The sequence below is a fragment of the Oryctolagus cuniculus genome, chromosome 2 (genome assembly GCF_051225735.1).
Source record: "Oryctolagus cuniculus isolate XC-2025 breed Fujian yellow rabbit chromosome 2, ASM5122573v1, whole genome shotgun sequence".
NCBI lineage: Eukaryota > Metazoa > Chordata > Mammalia > Lagomorpha > Leporidae > Oryctolagus > Oryctolagus cuniculus.
This window is the reverse complement of record NC_142868.1, coordinates 99895161-99913618: the sequence shown is the minus strand read 5'-3', so window position 1 is coordinate 99913618 and position 18458 is coordinate 99895161. Positions and strand designations below refer to the sequence as shown.

At 38.8% G+C, this 18458-nt stretch overlaps 1 long non-coding RNA gene across 1 annotated transcript in view; it reads left to right on the top strand.

Annotated features, from left to right (window-relative positions):
• Positions 1 to 10858: 10858 nt before the first annotated feature.
• The window catches only part of LOC149127937 (uncharacterized), a 110625-nt gene continuing 103025 nt past the window's right edge, over positions 10859 to 18458 (top strand). Inside the window, exon 1 of the long non-coding RNA XR_016229637.1 lies at positions 10859 to 11062. This is a non-coding gene — a long non-coding RNA (uncharacterized LOC149127937). The remainder of the gene's footprint in view (positions 11063 to 18458) is intronic.

Below are 18458 nucleotides of genomic sequence, written 5' to 3'. Positions count from 1 at the left end.
TCTGGTTATTGTAAAGAACATATCATTCAACTAAATTTCTGTCATTTTCTCAAATTAAATCAAATGAACATGACCTGATCAATGCATCACAAGCCTTATTAAAATACAATAGAGAATGTGAGAGGTAAACTCTATAAACAGTCCAGGCTTTTGTATAAGTTTTGTATAAGTCAGATTATCAACTTTTACATCAACCATTAATTAAGTTGTAAATGACAAGTAAAATTGTATATATTATTGAAGCACACTGTGAAGTTTTGATGTATGCAATAATTGTGAGATAGTTAAATCAAGCTAATAGTAACTTCTTTTAACTCTACTATAGGCTGAAGTAGCAGAGAAACAAACCAATCCTGAGTCCACTGAAAGATAGTCCCCTCTAGGTAGAGATGAGAGGTGAGTCTTTCCTTGCATGGTGTAGATAATTCAACTACAAAACTTAATAAATTACAAAGAACAGTGTTAGCAAGTAAGATACTATAAAGTCATAAATGCATCACAGAAACAAGCAGAAGTAATTCTTCCAAGATTGTATTATTTGGGCCAGCATTGTGATATAGTGGGTAAAGCCATCACCTGTGATACCAGAATCCAACATGGGCACTGGTTCAAAACCAAGCTGCTCCACTTCTGATCCAGCTCCTTACTAATGCTTCTGGAAATACAGTGAAAGTTGGCTAAAGTCCTTGGGCCCTGTACCCACTTGGGAGTCCATGATAAAGCTCCTGGGTTGTGAGTTTAGCCTAGCCCAGCCCTGGCCTTTGTGGCCATTTGTGGAGTGAGCCAGTGGGTAGAAGATAGATCTCTATCTCTGTTTCTCTGTAACTCTGCATTTAAAATAAGTAAAACAAATAAAAAGATTATCTTCATTAGCTTCTTCTGGTACTCACAAATAGCATTAGGGATGAGGTGAGAATCCTGAAAAGAATCCCCATCCTTGAAGTAAAGGACTATGGCAACTGTGGATACTATGAAGTATGGCCTCAACCCTGTTCCCTATTTATTATACAAAATAGAATCTGAAAACACTTGGGGAAGTAAAACAGAACCTAAAATTTTGAACAGAAGGGAAAAATCCAATGGTTTCTTGGAAAACAGCATAGAAAAAAAATTACAATTGGGGGGAACAGGCAGGGACCAGCTTCTGAGCCTTACTCAGATACAGAGTAGGGATCACTGAGAAGGCCTCAGGCACAGTGTCAGCCTAAGACAAAATTACTCATAGCAGCAGTGAATAATTTTATCCCCTAAACCAAACCACCAGGTAAACAGAAATCAAACAATAAACATCACCACACCAACATCTTCCCAGTAGAAGAAAGTGAATGGGGGGGGGCATTTTAAGGCAGAATTCAAAAGAGAAGACTTAAATCTAGGGTTGAATTAACATCAGAGAAAAGCTTCTCTAGAAAACAGTTCACATCTTTTACCACAATGTAATGATGTAAGAATTTAAGTTATAGGTTTTGAAGGTAACCACAGAAAAATTAAATTAAAAAACTAACTTTACTTTGGAGAAGATCAATTCAGCCTTCAAAAATGAAGGTTTAACATAGGGCAAGGATACCAAGTCTAGTAACAGCATGCTTTATCTCAATCTCTCTATTGATTCACTTTTCTACATTAAATTATAGAAGATGCAAAAAAAATCTAAACGAAAACAGTCAAGACACCAACCAAGGACAGGGACAGACTAGGAAACAACATGAGACATAACATTTAAAATAATTTAATTGATCAGCTGAAAATCTGTTTTACAAAACATGAATAATATGCATAATCTACTGGGTCATTTCACAGACACATGCAAAGAATTAAGCAGAAAAGGTAGATGAAAAATGCCTTTCACAAAATAATCAGTAGATTTGACACTGCAATGCAAAGTGCCAGTGAACCTGAAGCTATTAAGTTAGCTTGAAGTTATATAACCTGAATAACAAAAAGTAGTTTGTGAGAAAAAATGAACAAAAACAGCATAGCAGAAACTAGATACAAAATTAAATGCTAAAAATACATATAATTTGAAATGCAGAAAGAGGAGAAGGGGAAGAAGAAATATTTGAGTAAGTAATGGGCACTCACAAATTGTTTTTATAGAAAACCCTAAGAATATACAAAAAGTTGACATAGCAGAAAGTGAATGCATTAAAATGGCCTCAGCCTGCAGTGCATTAAGCCACTGTCTAAAACACTGACACTGGAGCACTGATTGGAGTCCCAGATGATCTATTTTTGATCCAGCTCCCTGCTATGTGCCTGAGAAAGCAATAGAGGTTGGCCTAAGTATTTGTGCTCCTATCACCTGTGTAGGAGATCCACAAGGAGTTCCAGGCTCCTGGCTTCAGCCTGGCCTGATGGTGAGGCCAAATGGGGACTGAAACAGCAGATGGAAGATATTTCTCTCTGTGTCCTTTCTCTATGACTCTGCCTTATAAATAAATCAAATAAATTTATTTTAAAAATATATCCAGTTACAAAAAAAAAATATATATCCAGTTACAAGATTAATATTCAAAGGCAATTATATTTTATTGCTATAAATTAATTGATTTTAAAACCAAACCAGTGCAATTACCAGTAGCAAAAAAATCCTTTATATGTGCTTAAAACACTGGCAAATATATCAAAGAAAGTGCAATAAGTTGCAGATACCAATTTATGTATGAGAAAATTCAATATTGCTAAAATGCCAATCTTTGCCCAAAGTTAACTAATGTACAGATCCAAAACAACTTCAATTGAAACTACATAGGATTTAATGTGTGTATATTGACAGCATGATTCCAAAATCTATATAGAAAAATCATAAAAAGCAAAAAAAAAGGAAATCAATTTGTAAGTGAAGCTGAATTTAAGATAGACATACTTGATACTTGAAAATGTGAATTTCCTAAGAATACATCAAGAGAAATTGTGATGTTCTTCACAGATTCATAAAAATTAGCATGCATTATCTCCTTGTAGACATTTCAAAATATTTTATAGATAATATCTTAGGCCCTTCAGGATGAAGACTACCCTAGAGAGGGCAATCAAACAGAAAGTTGTATCTCAATTCTAGATGTTGTAAAATCTGAGATTAAGGTACTAGCTCATTCTGTCTTGTGACAGCTCATTTTCTACCTGCTGGAAGTATTTATGTGTCCTCCTATCGTAGAAGTAGCCAGAATTTTCCAGCGCAGCTTTCATAACATCAGAGTTAGGGCCTAATTGCTCCATAAATACAAAGTCTTTTCAATATTTTCACACTGGGTAATGAGTTTGAACCTGACATTAAAGCCACAGCCACCTGTAGACCATAGCCAAACAATAAAGTGAAATCTAAAGAATTACATTGCCTGGAAACAAAAAAGAATGTAGCATAACTCAGAGTTCCAATTCATAGGACTGATCATAAATTCTAATTCAAAGTACTTCACTATATTCTGTGTACACAATGAGACTTCAGTTTACAGAATGCAGACTTGAAAATGATAGTTTTTCTATATAAGACTACAAAACAATGTATATGATGAGTCTTATAAAGTGAATGGAAAATAAGTATTACACACAAGGTGCACATGGATTTCTAAGGGATAATTTCTTCTGCATCTTATTAAACCCAGAATCGGGGAAAGTAATAATATGAAATTTCCCAGAAGATCAGGTTCCTAAATAGGAGGTAGATAAGTTATTCTATGTGTAGGGTCACTGCAGACTAAAAGGCAGCTATGAACGTTTCTGGGAATGGCAGGATTCTGTGGAATGTTTATTCCAAGTTTTCAGTTATTTGCCAAACCATTGTATGAAGCTTTGAAAGATCCTGACACAGACACCCTGTGCTGTATATGGGAGCCACAAAAGGTGTTCCAAAGAATTAAAGAACTTTTTAACAGAAGCTACAGCATTAGGAATCCCCAAGTAAGCCATTCACCTTGTTTATAAAAGGATCCCCTTCAGATTAGTTGCCTAAATGAAGGGTTCCTGCCAGGTGTTACTGAACATGCCTAGCTCAGTGAAATTAGGATTAAACTTCTACCTCTTGAGTCTTTGCAGGTAAACTCAAAAGACATGTCTGCTTATTCCTGTGACCTTTTCTAAAAACAAAAGGTAAGTAAAGTTTCTGATTTCATCACATCAAGACTGCTGCACCTTAGGGGACATATGGTGTACCTGTTTCTTTTTTTTAGTCTCTCTGGTAGCTTTTATTAACAAGAAAAATCCTTAATATTTCTTCTATTATAATAATCTATGCTTAGACTAAAAGGTTTTATAATCTGCATAAAGGTAGCCTATTGCCATCCACTATCTGAGAATCTATATGTTCTTTCTATCTTAAGTAGCACTCCAATTGCTTATGCTGATTGATAAACTTGTGTGTTTAAGAACTCAACAACTTCTGAGAGTAATGAAGACCATGCAGGAGACACAGCCATTGGTGGTGACTGAGACTACTCCAGATTATAAAACAAATTTGTTAGCTGAGATAGGAAGAGATTCCAGACCTAGGACAGACAGGGCCCATGCTCCTGATGAGCAGGAAGTAGCTATAGGAGATATGATGACTCTATGTCCTCAACATTTCTTAAAATTAAGGTCTGGAATCTCTGAGGGGGGAATGATATGGGCAGGTAGATAGGATTAAATTAGTTGGATTCATGAGCTGAAAAATCATGTCCTCTGGCCTCATGTGACCTCATACCTTCATCTGATTTTATCTGTATGCACCCACTACATAACCATTCTCCATCTGGAAACAAATAAAAGGTATGGAACATGCTGGGCCCTCCCTTGTTGTCCCATACATCTGGGCACACAGCTTTCTACCCATTTCTCACCTTTGCTTTTGTGATCATATGCTGAAGGTACCTGTGGCTACTCCTAACTGCAAGCTCTGACTTGTGGCTTTCTCACACATGGCTCCTGGCCTTTCTACGACTGGTATGGACTCAGTTCACACTTCTAAACTCCTCTCTTCCTTAAATAAGGCCCTCACTTTCCTGTGTATTTCTCCCACACAATAAATGCTAAAGCTTACAATGTTGATATTCGAGCTGATATTCAGAATTCTTATCTGAACAGATGACAGTGACCCTCGAGATATTAATGTTAAAATAATTAATAAGGGCAACCCATATCAAATGAAGGTTAAATAAAGGCCTTTCAAAATGGCAGAAATTGAAAGAATGTGTCAGCACTCATCCAGCTTTACAAATCATACTTAAGATGCGCTACATATAAAAACAGAAAGAGAGGCAGCATCATCAAAGAATGTGAAGGCAGAAAATATGGTAAACCTATAATGAAAAACCAAAACAAACTAGGAATATTTACAGGAAAATGCCAGAAGTTGATAATTACTGATAATAATCCTGAGTGTAAATGGCCTTAGTTCTACCAATAAAACATACAGACTAAAATGTTTGGAAGAAGGTCCTGGCTACTGGATTTGATTTGACTTAGCCCCTGCCATTGCCAAGATTTGGAAAGTTAGCCAGGTAATGGGAGAGCTCTCTCCCTGTCTCTCTCTCTCTGTGTCTGTAGCTCTGCCTCTAAAATAAATAATCTTAAAAAAATCGATTGGTTGCCAATGTCCCTAAGAACTTGCAAACTCATCACATAGACAGCATTTAATTCCAAAATATAATTCACCATAACCACATACACAGAATCATATTGGAATGTGCTTTGTGTGAGGTTTGCCATTGAAGTCCATTTTTAAAAAAATGAGATTTCTCATCTGAGAGTGCATCGTAAGTTAATGACATTCTGTTCCTTAAAGTGTTATTTGTGGGAAAAAGTCATCTTTACAGGTGGAGAGGACGTAATCTTACTGTTACAGCTTAAATTGTGTTCTCCCAAAGTTTCATAATTTGAAGTCTCAACAACAGGACCTCAGAATGTGGCCTTATTTGAAATAAATACTTTGCAGAAGTAATCACGACAAAACAAGGCCATCAGGAGAGTATTATGAACCAGAATGACTGGCCTCTTTGTAAAAAGTAAAAGTCTGGATGCAGACACACATATAGGGAGAAAGCCATATGAAAGTGAAGGCAAGACCAAGGCTGCCAGGGAGATACAGATCCAGTTCACCACCCCAGCCTTCAGAGGAACTTGCCCTGCTGATACCTCCATCTCAGACGGTCAAGGCTCTACAACTCTAAGACATTAATTTCTGTGGTTATTTTTTCTTAGATTTTTCTGTCTCTCTGCCTTTTTTTAAGCCACTCAGTGTATGGAATTTTTTTGAGATCCCTATCAAATATATCAAAACTAAACTCAAAGTTTGGACTGAGTACAGTAGCTTTTGGCTAACTGTGTATTGACTTATCTTTTCCAATTGCCCCCATGAAACTTTAGGCTGCCCTTGAGAAACAAATATTTAGAAACACACTTTGTCATACAGAAGGACTGTTACAGACACTATTTTCACACAAATAGTAAGCATCTGACAAAATTTTATTTAATGCATTATGAAAGTATCAATGAGAGTCAAAAAAAGCAATTCATCATGTATATAAGAAACTGGGTTTTATTATAGGGAAGAAATGTCTAACTATTAACTTAGATGTAAAAGTAATTTACTTTCTGAAGGTTAATAATATCTTAATGAACTTCTAACCTTCAAGGAATATAGTGCCAGCACCTCCAGCAGCTTGGCACAAACAATGAAACACATAGAGACAAAAATTACAATATACAAGAGAAGCCATCATTAAATAACAAGCTTCAGTTTTGACTGGAGCAACCTAATTAGAACACACTTTAATAAAATAATGTCTAAATGTCAAACAACCATTTTTTCTTATTTAGAATTTGGGATAGTTTTATTCCCTCTACTCATGATGCAACTATGAATTATAATTCTCTGTGTGTGTGTGTGTGTGTGTGTGTGTGTGTGAATGTGTGATGAATATCCTAGAAAATCTCTTAATCTCTTAAAATAAGTTATTTTACTCTCTAAAGAGTTACAAGAGTGGCCAGTGCTGTGGCACAGCAGGTTACTCTGCCATCTGCAGGGCAGGCATCCCATATGGACACTGATTTGAGTCCTAGCTACTCTACTTCTGATCTAGCTCCCTTCTAATACTCCTAGGAAAGCAGCAGAAGATGAACCAAGTTATTGGTCCCTGCACTCATGTGGGAGACCCAAAAGAAGCTCCTGGCTTCTGCCTGACCCAGCCCTGGCCATTACAGACATTTGAAGAGTAACTCACAGATGGAAAATCAGTCTTTCTTCCTGTTACCCTCTCTCTCTCAACTTTGAATTTCAAATAATTAAATATAAATAAATAACAACAAAAATTTATTTAGCAGCTAGTAAGAGTTTGAGATTATTTAACCTTCTTCCCTTGGACGAGAAAGATTTTGACACAGGAATTTTCAGCAGACTTATTGGAAAAGACTTGCTGGAGAGGAAAGCATATCAGCAAATGAGAAGCTGAGCTATGCTGTAGCCATGAGAGAAGCTTAATTTGAACTCACAAAAAGATCTGAGGTTGCAGTTCCCCTTCAGAAAAAGTCCAGTTTCAGATAAAGAGGAGACTTTTCAGTCTTTAGGCATAGTATCCACTCAGAAGAAGAGAGTCATGGGTGATATGGAGATGATACCTAGGAGAGAACTCAGAAGAAGACCACCAAGAGCTAACATTACTGTCAGGTGGCAAAATAAGGACAGTCTATTGATCCTGATGAAGGCATGTGGACCCCAAGACACAGAACCACTTACCAGAGTATTATCACAGCAAACTTATTAAATCATTTTATCACGGCATCTTACAGGTTGTGACAAATGATCTTAGAAACTTTAAAGTTTAAGTAATTTAGATAAGTCACAGGGCTAACTGGTAATAAGGCCAATATTAAAGCTCTTATATCAGTCTCCAATGTTTCCATTATTATTCATGCCCTCTTAAAGGGGAAGGAGAGAAGACAAGAAAGGGCATACACAAGGGATGGAGAAAAATCTACAACATGGTACTAAAATTTCCCATTGCTGTGGACCTTTGATATTACAATAACCCTGACAAGGCCAGTTCAATTGCAAATGTGAGGCCTCATGATGCATCTTCCTCTTGTATAACTTTCAGAAGGAAGGGATCCATGTAGTGTCACAGGTGGATGTTAGGTGGTAGCTGGAGGGCAGCTAGGTACTGGCAACACAATGAACCAGTGGTAGACTACTGAGTGATCCCTTAGACTTCATGTGTGTCTCTCCCTGCATGCTCACTTCTGAAGTCTTTTACTGCAGACAGGGAAGAGCAGCAGAGCATAGTAGGATTGGTTTGGGGGATTAGTGGATTAGGGGAAAACTGGACTCTGACACTTTTTGCCTGGTTCCTGTGCAATTAGAGGCACATCTTCTGGGGTGCTGTTCCAGCAAGTGACACCACAGTTGCCAAGTGGCTACTCATTATTTTGTGATGACATTTGAAACAGAGGCAAATTGGACATCCACATGACAAAAATTGAAATATAACATTATTATATTACACCAGTAAAGAATTTCAACTTAAAGGGTAGGCTTACATACAAGACCTGAGAATTCAAAACTCCTTAAAAATGGGAGCAAATTCATTGACATTAATCTCAATGAGTGTTTAGATGTGACACTAAAAGCACATGTGACAAAAGCAAAAGTTAAGACCACAAAAAAGTAACAAAAAAGCATTCTGCATACTAAAGGTAAAACTGAAAAAGTTAACCCAAAGAATGGAAGAAAATAATGGAAAACCTCAGTCTGACTAAGAAAGCAATACAATGAACACAGAGAACTCAAAAACACACATTGCAATAAAAAATGCACAAAGGATTGATTAGTTTTTCCACTGAACATAAACAAGTAGCTAACAGGTAACTGAAAAGGGGCTCAACACTGTTATTCAAGACTACAATGCTAATTACAATGGTTATTAACTCACATATGTTAAAATGACTATTATGCAAAAATAAAAAGATAAATTAGACCAGATGTGGAAAAAGGGGAATATATAAATCATTGGTGGGAATAAAACTTGGTATATCCAATACAAAAACACTGTGTAGGACTTTAAACAAATTAATTATACAACATATGAAAAACCTACAACAGCATGTGTTTCCAAAGGAAATAAGTATCTCCAAGAAATACCTGTATCACTACATTCATTATCTACAAATACAAGATATGGAAATAACCACATTGTCAACAGATGAATGAAGAAAATGTGACATACACAGAAACACACACACACACACCACACACACACACACACACACACAGAGGAATCATATGCAACCTTAAAAAGGAAATTCTACCATTTTGTCAAAACATGGATCCAAAAATAGGAATAGCTCAAGTGATATTGGGAATAAGGCCTTAAAAGATAATTGCCATACAATTTCAACTGTATATGGAATCTAAGAAAATCGCAATCACAGAAAAGAATGGTGGTTGTCAGGGGATCAGAGCAAAGGAAATCAGAAAACATTTGCAGTGAAGAGATAAATTAATTCAAGATCTTAAACACAGTATTTAAAATATTCAACACAGTATTTAAAAGAATACTCTATTGCATACTCACAACTTGTTAATGTCTTATGTATTCTTTAAAAATGTAACAATGTAAGGTGATGGATATGTTACCTTTTCCTAAGCATTTCATGATTCTTGTATATGTACAAGATGATTACAAAAGTTTATAAAAAATGGGATTAAAAGATAATTTGAATTTTCCATAACTTTTGAAAATCCCCTCACATATAAAACATCAGGTTTCATATCTTGAATATACACACATTCTGTCAATTATACTCCAACAATCTTGAAAAAATTTAAACAAGCAAAAAGAAATAGGCTCCTATATGAAAATATAAATTCAAAATAACAGTAAACTAGACATATCTTCAGGATTGGAAAGGCTTTCTTGGAACAAAATTTTTCAAACACTCATAAATTTAAGTAGCCAAAATTTCTATTTTGAAAGTGTTAATACAGACAACAGCCTGTCAAGGGAGCCTGTAAGTGCTAAGATTATAGCCAAGTGTCAAATTACAGGCCCTCCTGACTCTCTAAAACCTGGATGAAAACCCAGAGTCAAACAACACTTCTCTTTTTATCTTACCTAATCTATGTTACTACGTTACTGGAAACGGAAAACAGAGACCCCTCTAGGAACAGCTAAGCAAAGAGGTCAGCATCCTGGACAAGACCCTGCTGCACACATATTTAGAAAACTGGGGGGAATCAAGTCCTCACAGGGAAGGAAGGAGGAACCGAGGGCCGCATTAGGACAGCTCCAGGCCAGCATGAACCCCATACACAGAACCCACAGTCTCCCTAGTGACAGCTCAGTCCCCACTGCACACCTGGGGAGATGCGGGGCTGCCGCTACACAGCTGCCCAGGGATGGCTCCAGGGATGCGAAGTCGCTGCGAGCAGGGAAGGCCCAGGGTGTCAGGGGTCTCCGGCGCCAGTCTCCCCCAACCCAGGGTCAGAGGGGACCAAGGAAAGTGCTGTACCTGCGGCAATATGGTGCCCACAGATCCCAGAGATGACCTCTGGGAGGCCCACGTCTTCCTGGCCCTTCAGCAGCTCCAGTGCCTCCGCTTTCCCCTCTCTGGACACCCGGGCCCACACACTCACCGAGTCGTGGCGGTCAGCTTCCTAGATGTCCAGCGTCGCGGCCCTCCAGCCCCACACCGTGAGTGAAGGTGGAAAGCGGCGGATTCCGATTGGCTTGGGCGCCTCGCAGCAGCGGCGCCATCTCCTAGGAGCTGGCGCACGCGCAGAACTGTAAAACAGACGACTATGGCATCAAGACTCCTGGATGTCATCTCCCTGATTGGACAGTTTGCATGACACATCACAAACGATGCAGCCAATCAGCGTCCTCCATAGCTGGGATGCCCCAAGCTCAGGTTGTGTGGATGGAAACAGTAGGAGTGGAGGCCTGGGTCAGGAGGGAAACTGCTCCTCCTGGCCCCTCCTCCGTGCTGCAGGAGAGCCTCTCACCTCCCTGCTGCCCTCTGCTGGTGTCGCCCTGTGTCTTCCTGTCCTCCCTGGCGGATTCTTTCTGGAGCTTGCGGTAACCTGCTTCAGGTGAGCTAGAATTTTGTCTGTTGGCTTATGGGCCTCTCTTTTGCCTCGTATTTTTGCTCGTTTTTCTGTTTGGTCGTTTGTGTTGCTTTTTTAAATATTGATTTAAAAATGCTTAAAGATATCACATTTAATCCTTTTTTTCCCCTTTTCTTCTGTTAGTATTTGTTTTCTATTCTGCCTGTTGATCTTTCATATTTTCTATTTGTTTCTTGCTGGTACTTGGTGATCTACTGGATTTTATATATTAATCTTTCCAGCAGTCTGATACATTCATACAGCAGTTGTATTTGTTTTTAGATTTTATGGACAATCTATATAAATATCTCCAATATATTGACCATATATTGCTTAGAAATTTATCTTTACTTTGTTATTGTTTTTTTTTCTCTTTTTCCTCCACTACTTTTCTTTTTTTTTTTTCTATAAAAACTCTTTAATTATGGTGACTTTTTTTTTTCCATTTTTTTTTTAACTTTTATTTAATGAATATACGTTTCCAAAGTACGAATAATGGATTACTATGGCTTCCCCCCCATACCGTCCCTCCCACCCACAACCCTCCCCTTTCCCACTCCCTCTCCCCTTCCATTCACATCAAGATTCATTTTCGATTATCTTAATATACAGAAGATCAGCTTAGTATACATTAAGTAAGGATTTCAACAGTTTGCTCCCACACAGAAACATAAAGTGAAAAATAATAGATGATTTTTTTTAATGATGATGAAATCAGATCAGACCTATAGTCATGTTTAATCCCAGTGAGAGTCAAGAGTCAAGTTGGGAGTTGATAGTTTCTTTTCTTTTCTTTTCTTTTTTTTTTTTTTACAGAGGATCAGTTTAGTATGCATTAAGTAAAGATTTCAACAGTTTGCACCCCCATAGAAACACAAAGTGAAATATATTATTTGAGTACTCGTTATAGCATTAAATCTCAATGCACAGCACATTAAGGACAGAGATCCTACATGAGGAGTAAGTGCACAGTGACTCCTGTTGTTGACTTTACCAATTGACACTCCTGTCTATGGCATCAGTAATCTCCCTATGCTCCAGTCATGAGTTTCCAAGGCTATGGAGGCCCCTTGAGTTCTCCGATTCTTATCTTGTTAAGACAAGGTCATAGTCAAAGTGGAGGTTCTCTCCTCCCTTCAGAGAAAGGTACCTCCTTCTTTGAAGACCTGTTCTTTCCACTGAGATCTCACTCACAGAGATCTTTTGCCAGAGTGTCTTGGCTTTCCATGCCTGAAATACTCTCATGGGCTTTTCAGCCAGATCCGCATGCCTTTAGGGCTGATTCTGAGGCCAGAGTGCTGTTTAGGACATCTGCCATTCTATGGGTTTGCTGTGTATCTCACTTCCCATGTTGGATCACTCTCCCTTTTTTATCCTATCAGCTAGTATTTGCAGACACTATTCTTGTTTATGTGATCCCTTTGATTCTTAGTCCTATCATTATGATCAATTGTGAACAGAAATTGATCAGTGCAAAATCTTGAAATAAATGTATAGTTTTTCAAAAATATACATTCCATACTCTGGTTTCTCTTCAGATCGTATAAATCTTTCGCCTTTTACAAAAATATACATTCCATTAATTTTGGAAAAATTATTCTATACATAAATTTCCAGTTTTCTAGCACCAAAATAAACTTACCTTTTAGTTTCATTCTCCACAAAAATTTTGAAATCCTCATTGTTCATAATATATATAAGATGTGGCCGGCACCGTGGCTCTCTAGGGTAATCCTCTGCTTAGCAGCGCCAGCACACAGGGTTCTAGTCCCTGTCAGGGCGCTGGATTCTGTCCTGGTTGCCCCTCTTCCAGGCCAGCTCTCTGCTGGGAGTGCAGTGGAGGATGGCCCAAGTGCTTGGGCCCTGCACCCCATGGGAGACCAGGATAAGTACCTGGCTCCTGCCATCGGATCAGCAGGGTGCACCGGCCGCAGCATTGGAGGGTTAACCAACGGCAAAGGAAGACCTTTCTCTCTGTCTCTCTTTCTCTCACTGTCCACTCTGACTGTAAAATATATATATATATGGTGCTTATATTTTAATTTTTTAAAATCAAAAATATAATTTATTTTTCAAGTAAGTACATGAAAATTTAAAAAACATGAAAAGTTGTTGGAAGGTTTTCAACTTGGTTTTTTTATTTGTCACATATGTTTTGAAGAGATCACTTGTTCTTGAGACTGGACAGTAGGATAGAAACAGTAAATGCTAAGAAACAGAAAGGAGACAGTAGAAGTTCTGCAGGAGAGAGTATTGGTATCTTGAATCAGTCAGGTAACATTACAGAAATTGAGATCCTGACTTCACTCACAATGTATTAGAAACATCTCATAAAACTTACAGAGTGATTCTATGTTAGAGATCGGCATACTTATATGTGATTTCTAGGTTTGGATGTTGACTTTGAAAAGTGCACATACTCTGTACACATCTATTCAAAGCATTATTAGGAAAAGTATAGTTAGTTTAAGGGATCTGGGCCCGCTTCATCATCGGAACAGTCTTGTTGTAGGCTCACTAGCTAGCCCAAAATGGAATCCCTGGGGCTTGCCAGCATTTTCTATGAGGAAAGGGAGTTAAAAATGTAGTTCCATGAGGCCAGTGCTGTGGCACAGTTGGTTAAGCCACCATCTGCAGTACTGGGATCCCATATGGGAGTTTGAGCTGTGGCTTCTCCACTCACAATCCAGCTCCCTACTAGTGTGCCTGAAGGAACCCCTGGTTCATTGCTTTTGCCTGGGCCATCCCTAGAACATTGTAGTCATTTGGGGAATGAACCAGCAGATGGAAGATATCTCTCTTCACCATCCCCAGTTCCCTAATAGCTTGTCCATGAATCCTTGTGAGTTAGGTGAACATTTTCCTTTTTCTTTTCCACTACAACTCTCACCATCCCTCTTTGATTTCAGTTTGGAAGTCCTAGAGGCATTTTCTTGGGAAGCAGCTATTTCCACCTTCCCCAGCCATCAACATCTATTTCTGCTTGCTCCTAGGGAACTTCGTGGTCAGCAGGTCTCTGAAAGCTTCTGCTATGCAGAGCCTGTGATCAGCCTCTTGCTGATCTTGGTGGAGTCCATGGTTTCTTGTTGCTTCAGCTGCTCCATAAGAACCTTCACCAGTAAAGCCTGCATATTTTTGTATTTTTTAAAAAAATCTTATTTAAGTTACCAAAATTTCATGCATTTCATATACAGGTTTAGAAAGTGATACACCCCACATTATCCTCTGTCACACCAATATTACAAACCTTTTCCTTCCTACCTCTGCTATTCCTACTCATAAGTTTTACAGGATCCATTTCAATTTACTTTATACTCATAAGGTTAATCATACATTCAATAACGAGTTCAAAAATTGGTGTAAAGTAAAAAAAAAAAATTGTTCCTCAACAGAAGAGACAGGGCTGTAAACAATCATCAAATCTCAAAATAAACATTTCACTCCAGTGGATTACATTATAGATATGATATTAGTTAGCACAGGTCAGAGAAAACACATGATATCTGTCTTTTTGGCACTGGTTTATTTTATGAAGTATAATGACTTCCAGTTGCATCTGCTTTGTTGCTAAAGTCAGGATTTCATTTTTTTAAACTTATGAGTGGTACTCTACCATAATTTCTTTATCCAATCAACAGCTGCTGGACATCTGGGTTGATTCCATGTCTTAGCTACTATGAATTGAGCTGTAGGTACAGATAACATGTAGGTACAGATAACACTTCCATATGCTGAATAATTTTGTTTTGGGTAAATTCCCAGGAGAGGGATGGCCTCATCATATGCTAGATTTATATTCAGATTTCTGAAGTGTATACATACTGTCTTCCACAGTGGCTGGACCACTTTACCTTCCCATGAACATTGGGTTAGGGTACTTTTTTTATCCCGCATCCTCACCAGCATTTGTTGCTTTTAGATTTCCGTATGAGAGCCATTTGAACTGGAGTGAAGTGAAATTGCATTGTGGTTTTATTTTCATTTCCTAATTGCTAATGACCCTGAGCCTTTTTTCTTTTCTTTTTTAAAAGAAAAATTGATATATTAGCACAGGTCAGAGAAAACACATGATATGTCTTTTTGGCACTGGCTTATTTTATGAAGTATAATGAAGTATCAATTTATTTGAAAGGCAGAGATACAGAGAGGAAGAGAAAAAGAGAGACAGAGGAAGAGAGAGAGAGGGAGAGCGAGCAAGTGAGCTTGCATCCATTGGTTCACTCCCAAAATGGCTGCAACAGTCAGAGCTGGGCCAATCTGAAGCCAGGAACCAGGAGCTTCTTCCCACACAGGTGTAAGGGCCCAAGCATTTGAGTCATCTTCTACGACTTTCCCAGGCAATAGCAGAGAGCTAGATTGGAAGTGGAGCAGCCAGGACTCAAACTGGCACTATAGGGGATGCCAGCACTGTAGGCAGTGGCTTTATCTGCTTTGCCACAGTGCACTTCCTTTGAGCCTTTTTTCCAGTATCTGATGGCCATTTGAATTCCCTCTCTTGAAAAATGCCAGTTCAAGTCCTTCACCCATTTCTTAACTGAAATGTTTGTTTTGTTGTTCTTGTAAAATTTATGTAGCTCTTTATAGATTTTGTTTATTAACCATTTATCATTTGCATAGTTTGCAAATGTTGAACCATCACTGCATAGCATGAATCATTCCCACTTGGTCTATGTGAATGAACTTCCTGAAGTGTTGTTGGATTCCATTAGTTATGTGATTGTGTGTGGGGTATTCTACAATGAGGTAGTCTACACTGGGGCTCAACTGTTAAGGCTTAAGTGGTTGGAGAGTTAGGGATCATCTTCCTCCCTCTGCAATTGGGGGACCTTAGGCTAACACTCTGTTTTTTCTTATCTAGAAAATGGGCATAGTAGTGGCATCACACTGAGAATGATGTTGGGAGTCTGCTGTGAGTAAAAGTGGTAAACAGATGTATGTCTACTACATAAAAGTGCTCACACCTGAACATGCATATGTGTGCATTGTACATAAAAGCATCCAAACAAGCACATGTACATTCCTGGATGTGTGCCAGATACCTGTAAGGTGCTCACATGCAGACACATGTGAATGCACAAACCTATACCTGGCACACAGGAGGTGCTCATACCTGCACATGGGCCTGCATGAATGTGTGTCTGACATACAAACATTCCCACACCTGAACATGTACACACAGATATGCACCTGTTACACAAAGATGTTCACAGAAGCACATGTGTTTGCATAGCTGTGTGTCTGGTACACAGAAGGAGTTCATACTCATGTGCACACATAAGGCCCCAAAGATGGGAGTAGGCACAGGTTAAGTTGGGTACCCAGGTTCCTAATTCAGACAAGGTGTCCAAGTAGGCCCCAGGCAGAGGTTATGTAGGTAGACTATCAAAAAAATGTCAAAACAATTTGGCACACAGCAGATACTAATAAAAGTTGTCCCCCTTCGGCCTGAAGAAAGTGTGTGACCTACAAGGTGAATAAGCCACATTTGTTTCAGAAAACATTTTCTGGAGCAAATGACCTGCAGAAGGAGCACTTTACAGGCCTCTCAGCTAAGAGGATCATTTTACCTCTGGATTTTGCCTTTATCATCTGACTTTTGCAGAGGAGTTACTGCTGCTGCATTTTCTTAGCACAGGAGCCCATCACTTTTACACCTCTCATGGCAGACACAGATCCAGACACAGGACACAGGAAATTCAAGGGTCACCTGATAAAAATAAGAAGATTTTTTTTCCTATCTGGACATCCTGCAAAAATAGGCTCGGTCTCAGGTAAGAATGGCAATATTATGGTTGGAGGATAGTAGAAGTAACTCCCAGATCCTGAGCGCTACAAAGACAGATATCTTTTTATGAAGATTTATTCATTTATTTGGAAGGCAGAGTTACACACAGAGAGGAAGACACAGCACAGACAAACACATGCACACACATACACAGAGGCAGAGAGGAGAGATACCTTCATCCAGTGGTTTGCACCACAGATGACTGTAATGGCTGGTGCTGAGCCAGGATCATCTTCTGGGTCTTCCACATGAGTAGCAAGTCCCCGAACACTTGAGTAATTCTCCACTGCTTTTCCCAGACCATTAGCTGGGAAATGGACCAGAATAAGAGCAACAAGGATGTGAACTGGTGTCCATATTGGATGCCAGCCTTTCAGATGGGAGCTTTAGCTGCTATGCCACAGCAACAGCACCCCTCAATGACAGGTTTTTATCACTTGTTTTGTCACCCTTATTTAAGTATAAGGAAAATATTTCTTTCATTCCCACATGATTTTGCAATTAAAAAATACAGGACACACTGATAAATTTTAGTTTCAGGTAAATGATGAATACCTTTTATTGTGTTCTTCATTGCAATATTTGGGAATTAATTGTGCCAAAACATTGTTATTTGTTTGAAATCCTAAATTAACTGAGAATTCTGAGTTTTATCAGAAACCATTTGTTGGTTCCTGCAAACCATGGAGCAAAAGTTGGATGAATTACTTCCATTCTGCTTAGGGACTTCCCTTGGGGGTAGGAGAGATTTTATCCACTACTTCCACTAGGATAAACCTAGCTTTATTTTTCTCTCAAGTTTTATTTAAATATGAGATGAAAAAAGGTGATATAACTCACTTATGGATGAAATTTCCAAGTTTTGCAACCAAGAAATTTCAGGTTCTTATTCAATCTCACTTCCTTAAACCCCCCCCCCCCTTTTTGACAGGCAGACTGGACAGTGAGAGAGACACAGAGAGAAAGGTCTTCCTTTTCCATTGGTTCACTCCTCACTGGCCGCTGGCCAGGAGCCAGGTGTTTCTCCTGGTCTCCCATGTGGGTGCAGGGCCCAAGGACCTGAACCATCCTCCACTGCACTCCCGGGCCACAGCAGAGAGCTGGACTGGAAGAGGAGCAACTGGGACAGAATCTGGCACCCCGACCGGGACTAGAACCTGGTGTGCCAGTGCCGCAGGCAGAGGATTAGCCTATTGAGCTGCAGTGCCGGCCAAAACCCTTTCTTATACTCACTCCTTCTGGAATACCAAGAACAGAGTTAGAGGGGATTACTGAATACAAGCACCTTGCACCCCTTTTCCTCAAATGGCCCTGAAAAGTGAATAAAGAAACCATAGCTGCTCAGTCCTCCTAGAGAACAATAATATCTTTTGATTTTTATAATTCAGAATTCATTGCTGTTAGTCTTCATATTCCACAACACATCATCCAATCTTATAGTTCCTTGGTACTTTCGTTTTAAAAATTCTTTACTCCAGAAAGACCTATGAAGACTGTTTAGAAGATAACTTAGAATCCAGAAAGCATTACATTGGAAATGCTTATCGCTCTTCCTAAGAAAGAACTGATAAACACATATGGGTATCTATTTGAGGT